Source organism: Triticum dicoccoides, chromosome 5B (genome assembly GCF_002162155.2).
Source record: "Triticum dicoccoides isolate Atlit2015 ecotype Zavitan chromosome 5B, WEW_v2.0, whole genome shotgun sequence".
Classification (NCBI taxonomy): Eukaryota; Viridiplantae; Streptophyta; class Magnoliopsida; order Poales; family Poaceae; genus Triticum; species Triticum dicoccoides.
Genome location: NC_041389.1, coordinates 627617107 through 627626309, shown reverse-complemented (window position 1 = coordinate 627626309; position 9203 = coordinate 627617107). Strand labels below are relative to the sequence as shown.

General features: G+C 53.7%; 1 pseudogene; it reads right to left on the bottom strand.

The window, feature by feature from the left end:
• Positions 1–6935: 6935 nt before the first annotated feature.
• Positions 6936–8502, bottom strand: LOC119306406 (annotated as a pseudogene).
• Positions 8503–9203: the final 701 nt, after the last annotated feature.

Genomic DNA, 9203 nt, shown 5'->3' with positions numbered 1-9203 from the left:
TCATATGGACGAAGGCATTGATTTGGAAGTGTTGTAGATGGTTTTGGTGGTGCTAGGGTTTGGCGAACAAGTTTTATGTATATGACTGCAAGTACGAAAGAGGACACGTCCAAATTTTATTGCGCAGTTATGGTTGTTGAAGTGGATGGCATATTGCCTGGGGACGACTGGCCAGTGACCTTTCTCATAGCTGCAGTTCTGCTCTTGTTGCTGTGGAGATCGTGCATGGTTGGAGTTTCACCCAGAACCTAGGGTGTGTGGAGGACTGGAGGTATATTTCAGTTTGCCATATCTTTAAGGAAATATTGGAAAGCATATTTTTGTACCGCATTTGATAGTGGAGGTAGATAACGAATGACTGTTCCTACTAATCAATTAGAACAAGTTGAGCAAATCCTACTAATTATTGAGGACAAATTGTACTGCACTTATCTGTTGCCGTCTAGTAAAGTTTTCCAACTCAATGGGATCATTTGTTCTTGCTGATGCCAACCCTCAGTGGGATATTTTTGTCATGTAAACATCTAATATTTGTATATGTTTATGTGCACCTTCATAGGAAGGATCACTGATTCCCATTTGTCGTTTTCGCTTTACGTGATGTTGTCCACAAGGATTGAGAAGATAATTGGTTGGATTACTTTTGGAAGTGGCAGCAGAAAGCATAGAAACCATGATGACTATGTTGATTCAAAGTATAGAAATATGTGATTCTTATCATTGTAGTTATATATTTTGTTGGCTAGCATGTAACCATTGAAACTAAAGAAAGATGGAAGATGCTTTGTTTCTTATCATTTCATTTATATGTTTTGTTGGCTACTATCTAACTATGCATTACCAATCACAAGCTACCTCTGCCAATTACAAGCATATCTTTAAATCTTATTGTTACTTCCTTCAAGCTCTAAAATACATAAATGATTTTCTATATGATGTGCTAATAAACTACTCCCTCCGTCCGGAAATACTTGTCGCATAAATTGATAAAAATGGATGTACCTAGAACTAAAATACATCTAGATACATCCATTTCGATGACAAGTATTTCCGGACGGAGGGAGTATTTGTGTTAAACAAAGCATCCCATCTTATTTCATAAAGCTGATGATGTAGTTATGCACACCTTTTAAACCCTACACATGTGGTCCCCAAATTATACCATATTTTTCGCGAAGGTCTTTGCTTTATGTTCTTTGCTTCATCTTCTCACATCTCCATTTAGAGCTCCTTTATCTACTTCTAATCAATCTGCATAGATACTACTTTGTTAGGTTTTGTGCAATAACATAACTAATGGTTGGCTGCTCTGTTTACTATCAAAGTCGGCTTTATCTTTATGATGATCTGATCGATTAGAGCAAGAGAGCTTCCTGCAAAAAAAGAAGAAGATTAGAGAAGAGAGGATCATGATTTTTTTATCATACTTTGCTCCAAAGAGTTCAAGGTGTTATCGCTCTGTTTTACGTTTTACAGAAAATACATGTTAGTCTAAAATATGTTATTTAGTGTTGATGGAAAAAGTTTATATTTTACAAAAAAAAATGTGTGTTCATTGACGATCGCCTTCTTCTTGCAGCGACTTGGGAAGGAGCACCATCGTGTTTGTAGGGTAAAAGGCTGAAGTACAGTGCCACTAGGACAACTCCGCTCAAGACGTACATGACCCGCGCCTTCCGGGACACCAAGGAGATGTGTCGCTCCCACCACTGCAACCTCCGCATGGGCGCCTTCACCCTCGGCGTCAACCGCGTTGCCCGCGCCACCGTCCTCCGCGGCTGGGAGGCCTGATCGCTCGCCGGCCGGCATCCTGCAATGCCCGTGCTCTCTCGCCGCCTCCATGGGGATCCCATCGAAGTCACAACTCAACAAAAAGTTCAATAATCGAGCCCCGTGCGTTCTCTCATACATAAGCTCTGTTAAACGTAGGATTGGTGGGAAGTGGCTCAACCCTCTAGGGGTGGCCTATCACATATATTTATAAGGTTACACAATATACAGATTACATAGTTGGGCTACGTTACAAAGTCTAACACCCTCCCTCAATCTCAACTCACTCCTGATGCATCTAGGAGGTTGAAATTGCGCCTACAAACCTCAAACATGGGAGAAGGTAGAGGCTTGGTGAAGATGTCGGCAAGTTGATCCTTTGAGGAGATAAACTTGATCTATAGTAGGTTCTGTGCAACACGTTCCCTCACAAAATGATAGTCAATCTCAATGTGTTTGGTTCGTGCATGAAACATCGGGTTTGTTGAAAGAAACGTAGCACTGATGTTGTCACACCAAAGAACTGGAGGATGTGACTGGGAGATTCCCAGCTCTCGAAGCAAAGACTCAATCCAGATAAGCTCAGCAGTCGCATTGGCAACTGCTTTGTACTCGGCTTCTGTGCTGCTGGGAGAAATAGTGGCTTGCTTGTGTGCACTCCACGTGATCAAATTAGGAGCCAAAAATACAGCATATCCCCCCGTGGATTGCCTGTCATCCGGACACCCAGCCCAATCAGCATCTGAGAATGCAGATATAACAGCAGAGGAACTAGGTCGCAGATGAAGACCATAGGAGACAGTGAGACGCACACAACGAAGAATGCGCTTCACAGCAGACCAGTGCACATCAGTAGGAGCATGAAGATACTGACATACCCTGTTAACCGCAAAGGAAAGATCAGGGCGTGTGATGGTCAGATACTGCAAGCCACCAACAATACCCCGATACTCCGTAGCATCCGTAGGAGAGAGAATAGTACCAGCAGTAGCCTAGAGCTTGTCAGTAGAGGACATGGGTGTGGGGGATGGCTTACACTTGAGCATACCAGCACGGCGCAAGAGGTCAAGGGAGTACTTCTTCTAGGTGAGAGCTAAGCTGCCACGAGACTGATGTGCAACTTCAATGCCCAGGAAGAAGTGTAGCTGCCCCCAAGTCTTTTACCGCAAAATCTCTGCCAAGTGCAGTCACCAGAGCATCAGCAGCCGTTGCAGAGGAGCTGACCAGAATAATTTCATCCACGTACACAAGCAAATACATAGTCACACTGGGGCGCTGAAATAAGAACAGCGAGTTGTCAGCTGTCGACGGAACAAATCCATGAGTACGAAGGGCCGAAGCAAGGCGAGCATGCCAGGCACGAGGCGCCTGTTTCAGTCCATAGAGAGCCTTCGTCAGACGACAGAGATGATGAGGCTGAGCGTGATCAACAAACACTGGTGGCTGTCGCATGTAAACCTCCTCTTCAAGCAGCCCATGGAGAAAAGCATTCTGCACATCAAGCTGTCGAAAAGACCAACCACGAGAGACTGCAAGAGACAGGAGAAGCCGGATAGTAGTAGGCTTAACAATCGGGCTGAATGTGTCCTCGTAGTCCAGACCCCGACGCTGTTTAAACCCTCTAGCCACGAGACGCGCCTTGTAGCGCTCAATAGATCCGTTCGCATGTCTCTTGACTTTGAAAACCCACTTAGAATCAATGATGTTGACGCGAGGCGGAGGGGGAACCAGTGTCCATGTCTCATTATGCATAAGAGTGTGGTACTCTTGCTCCATAGCAGCCCACCAGTGAGGAATACTCATAGCAGCCTCATAGTTGCGTGGTTCATCAGTTGGATCTGCAACAGAATGAGCAAGATAGGCAGCCAAATATGTGACAGTACCATCATGACGTTTCTTCGGTTGAACAATATCATTGCGGCTGCGAGTATGCGGACCTTGCGGTGCAACTGGAACAGGAGCCGGCGGCGCCAATACTGGAGACGATGACGGCAGGGCGGGCGACGGGAGCCCAGACGAGAGCTCGGGCAAGTCAACGGTAGGCCCAGCCGACCCAGGTGAAAGGGGCGACAGGTACATACGGGCGTGCGACGAAGGCGATGAAGGAGGCGAGGCCGGGCGTGGATACGGTGATGAGGACCACTCGAGCCGCCCAGGGGAGACCGTCGGAGACGGGGGACGCGCCTCGGCTGACGTGGGTCGCGCCTCGGCTGGCACCGGCCCAGGTTCGGAGGCCGTCACCGGTCCAGTTGCATGGGCGGGCGTGGCTCCAGAGACGGGGTCGACGACGAGAGTCGGTGCATGCACGTGCACCGACCGATCAACGTGCGTCACAGGAGTTGCATCCGGAAGTAGTTCCATGCGAGCACCACATCCAATACCTGCACCATGGTTAGGTAACAACACAGGTGAATATGCAACATCTTCAAATTGGCCAAGCATAATAGGAGATGAATGCATAGATGGGGGTGGAGCGGGTTGCTGTGGCATGGCGGAAAAGGGGAGGACGTTCTCATCAAAGACAACATCACGGGATATGTAGACACGATTTGTTGGCACATGAAGGCACTTGTAGCCTTTATGAAGAGAACTATAACCCAAAAACACACATAGACCGAAATTCAAGCTTTCTATGATTATATGGACGAAGATGGGGCCAACAGGCACACCCAAACACCTTAAAAAGGTATAGTCAGGAGTTTCATGTAAATGGAGCTCAATAGGAGTTTTCATATTAAGGACACGCATAGGTAGTCGGTTAATAAGAAAACATGTTGTAGCAAAGGCATCACTCCAAAAACAAAAAGGTACAGAAGCGTGAGCCAGGAGTGTGAGTCCGGTCTCAACTACATGTCGATGCTTGCGCTCAACAGCGCCGTTCTGCTGATGTGTATGAGGACATGATAGACGATGAGAGATCCCAAGCTTATTAAAGAAAGTATTGAGGTTGCAATATTCGCCCCCCCCCCAATCGGACTGAACATGGATAATCTTATGCTTGAGAAGACATTCTACATGCACTTGAAACTGAATGAATATATCAAACACATCAGATTTGCGCTTAAGAAGATAAAGCCAGGTAAAGCGACTATAGGCATCAATAAAGCTAACATAATAGTTGTGACCACTCACAGAAGTTTGGGCGGGACCCCACACATCAGAAAACACAAGTTCAAGAGGACTCGTTACTTGACGAGTAGAAGAAACAAATGGTAACTGATGACTTTTGCCTTGTTGACAGGCATCACACACTGACATCTCCTTATTGCTAGACTCGATAGGCAGCTCATGACGGTGAAGTATATGGCGAACTATGGGAGTGGCAGGGTGACCAAGGTGAGAGTGCCACTTGGAAGGAGACACACGAACACCACTGAAGACGCGCGGGGCAGATGGATCCTCGAAGCGGTATAAGCAATGGCTAAGGCGACCACTAAGCAGAATTTCCCGGGTGGCTCGGTCCTTAACAAAAAGATCAAACGGGTGAAATTCACATAGGACATTGTTATCAAGGGTGAGCTTTGGAACAGATAACAGATTAAGAGTCACCGAGGGGACCCGTAAAATATTACGAAGATGAAGCTGCCTAGATGGATGACTAGTTAAGAGAGATGCTTGACCAACATGAGAGATGTGCATACCTACACCGTTGGCGGTGTGAACCTTGTCGTGACCGTTGTATGGCTGGTGGGTGGACAGCTTGGTGAGCTCGTTCGTCATATGATTCGTGGCGCCAGTGTCCATATACCACGCGGGATCAATCGGGTATGACGGTGTAAAGCCGGGGTCGACGCATGTATCATTGCCCTTGGCGGCAACATGAGCAGCAGGAGGACCAAAATCCGCCATGGCAAATTGACGCTCATTACCTTTTCCATCATTACCAATACCCAGGAAGCTCCACTGAAACCTCTTGTGGCACTTGGAGGCGAGATGCCTCTCACGCCCGCAAAGCTGGCAGCGCACAGGGCCTCCGCCCGAGGGTGGCGCAGGGGGGGTGGCAACCCGGGCAGGCGACGAAGGTGCAGGGGGGGCGCTGGCCACGCGATGCCCAAAAGGCCGCTGGCTGGTCGGCGATGGTGGTGACGGAGCGGCGAGCTTCGATGCGTTGCTCAGTGAAGAGCAGATGGGAGAAGAGCTCGTGCGGAAGAAGCGGCGGCTTGGCGTTGTTGACGGCCTCGGCAAGGTTGTCGTAGTCGGCATCGAGACCCTTAATAACGTAGCCGGCGATCTCCTCATCACTCAGCGGTCGACCAATAGAGGTCAACGTATCCGCCAAGACCTTGATTTTGTTGAAGTATGTTGTGGCAGAGGAGTCCAGTTTCTTGACATCATCAAGCTTGCTGCGAAGAGCCATCGAGTGGGTGGTGGAGGTCTGGGCAAACACATGTTCCAGAGTCGTCCACGCATCCAAGGAGGAGGCAACGAAGAGACAAAGGCCAGCGACCCCGTCTCTGAGGGAACCCTGGATAGCGGAGAAGATCGCTTGGTCTTGCTGCACCCACACATGGTGCGCCGGGTTGATGGCCGGGCCATGGACGGTGTGGATAACATGCGGCGGACACGGCAGAGAACCATCGACATAGCCAAGGAGGGAGCGGTTGCGGAGGAGCGGTAGAACCTTGGCGCGCCAAAACAAATAGTTGTCTGGCGTGAGACGAGTCGAGATTAGGTTGTCGAAGTGAAACGGCCCGGAGATCATGGCGGCGTCGGTGGTAGCAATAGTGGAGACCGCAGGGGCTTCGGGTGCCACACCCGCAAGCTGATCATTGGAGGCCCCCAAGGCCGCCGGCATGATGGCGAGTGTCGGGGACGAGCCAACAGTGGCCGCAGGTGGCGCCATCATCACGGCGGTGGACACCGCCACTGTCGACGGCGCGGGAGACGGCGGGATCGAAGCCGAGAACAACGAACCCATGGCTGTGGTGCCGAAGAATTGGGGCCTCGGCGACGCACCAGCGTGGGCGGGAAGATTGAGAAGGGCGGCTAGCGACGCGGGGATGGTCTCGGAGCCGGTGGAACCGGAGGCGGAAGGGGTCATGGCAGCGGCGGCGACGGCGGCCCTAGGGTTTGGGGCACGGCGGCGGGGCGGCTGGGGTGGAGGTGGAGTAAGTCCTAGGTTTAGGCTGATACCATGTTAAACGTAGGATTTGTAGGAACTGGCTCAATCCTTAGAGATGGTCTATCACATATATTTATAAGGTTACACAATATACAGATTACAAAAGTCTAACAAGCTCCGATCTCTCGGAGAGACCGGCAGAACAGTAGCAGCATCAACTTCTTGTAATCCGCGGCTGAGAGTGAAACACAGCAATGTAATTCTGTTTCTTTTCTTGGTAACATTTTATCGTGTTGATGATGCGTGAGTGTGAGTCGATTTTATTAGCATCGCATGGCAACAAGCCAGCTAACCAACAAGGTCATGACCTGGGTAAGTCGATGAGTGGGTCGTCGTCGGTGGACATGAGGCTGTAGACGACCACGTCCCTGGCGTCGCGGTGGCTCCGCATCACGGCCTCGCGGCGGAACCCGGCGTCCTCCACCGCGCGCCGGGACGCGGCGTCGTCTGCGTCCACCAGCGCCTCCACGCGCTCCACGCCCTCCAGGTCCCCCAACGCCGCGGTCGCCGCGAGCCTCAGGGCCGCCGCGGCCGCGCCCCTGCCCCGGTGCGCGCGCGCCAGCGCGGTCCCGACCTCCGCGCGGCACCGATCTTCTGTGCGCGACACGGTCACCGCGCCCACGATGGCGCCGCCGAGGCAGACGGCGCGGATCCAGGTGTGCGGAGGGTCGGTGCCCCGGAGGAACGCGAGCAGGGCGTCGCGGGGCGGGGAGAAGTAGACCCCCGACGCCATGGCGGCCGTAGGTGGTACTAGTACGGGGTGTTCCGCCCACGCCGTCATGGCTTCGGCGTCGGCGTCGGCGAGGTCGAACGGCCGGAGGGTCACCTCATCCGCGCGCTCCGGCGTCCGGGCTGCCGCTTCTTGCTCCATCGATTCCCGACCCTAATTCGTTCGACACAATGAGACGCTAACGAAGGAAGGTGAGTGACAGAGTGAGTGGCTTACCTACCTCATCCTCGTGTGATGGGGGCAAGGGGTCGCCGGAGACGAAGCCGTAGATGGCGAGATCCCTGACGCGGCCCTTGTGCCAGTAGTGGCGCCGCAGGACGCCCTCGCGCCGGAACCCGGCCTTCTCCGCCACGCGCTGCGACGCCGCGTTGTCCACGTCCACCAGCGCCTCCACGCGCACCAGCCCCTCCACCTCGCGGAACACCGCGGCGAGCGCGGCCCTCACGGCGGCCGTAGCCACGCCCCTGCCCCAGTGCGCGCGGGCCACCACGTAGCCGAGCTCCCCGCGGCACGGGTCAGCCGTGGGCTCCAGGGACACCGAGCCGACGGGGCGGGCGTCGCCGGCGAGGCAGATGGCGCGGTACCACTAGTGCGAGAGCGCGGTGTCCCGGATGTGGGCGAGCAGGGCTTCCGTCTCCGTGGACGCATAGGGCTCCCAGCGGCAGAAGGCGGCGACCTCGGGTTCGGACGCCCATGCCATCATGGCGTCGACGTCCGAGAGGTCGAAGCGGCGGAGGGTGACCTCCGTCGCCATGGGCACACGCGCGGTAGGTGAGCGTGGAGCAGCTACAGTAGTGATGAGCAAGTAGAGATCAGTGCTCAGCCACTAGATCAACGACAACGCAGGAAAAACAAACAGAAATGGTGACTCGGAAAGTAGTGCCAGTCTTGGACGACCGACGAACGAGTGCAAGATATACTCATACAGTATATAGACCAAGCTGGGCCGGCTACCTAGCGTGCAGTGGTGGGAAGGCCCAGGAAGGCCTTCTCAGGCGATTTTTTCGCGCCGGCGCTGAAAAAACGGCCCAGTCGCGCCCCAAGAGCCCGATTTTCGCCTGCTTTGGCCGAAAACAGCGTCGGCGGACCCAGCCCGAACCCGGCGCGCTGAGGGGCGCACGGGGGCGCCGGCGCGAACTGTTTTGGCGCGAAAAAGACGCCGGCCAGTCGCGTCAGCGACTCGGCGCCTCGTCTTCCCCCAACGGCCTCGGTGCCCGCGGGGAATCAATGGCAAGGCTGCCGCCGGCCAGCCTTGCCATTGATTCTCACAGGCAGCGCTTCACGGGACGGCGCGCCGACGCCTCCCCTCCCTCGCACGCGCACACACGGGCGCGGGCCTGCTATAAAAGCCGGCGGCCTCCACTCGCCTGTGCCCACACCAGCCCCCCCTCGCCGAAGTCCAGCCCCTCCCTCTCCCTGCCTCTCCCGAGCGCCGCCTCCCAGCCCCTCCCTCTACCTCTCCCGAGCCCGCCCAGCCCCGCCGTCGCCATGGCAGAACGCTTCCCCGGAGACGAGGCGGCGGCCAACGGCTTCGGCCGCCGTTCGCTCCGCGAACAGGAGTCCTGGCTCCTGTTCCAGGCG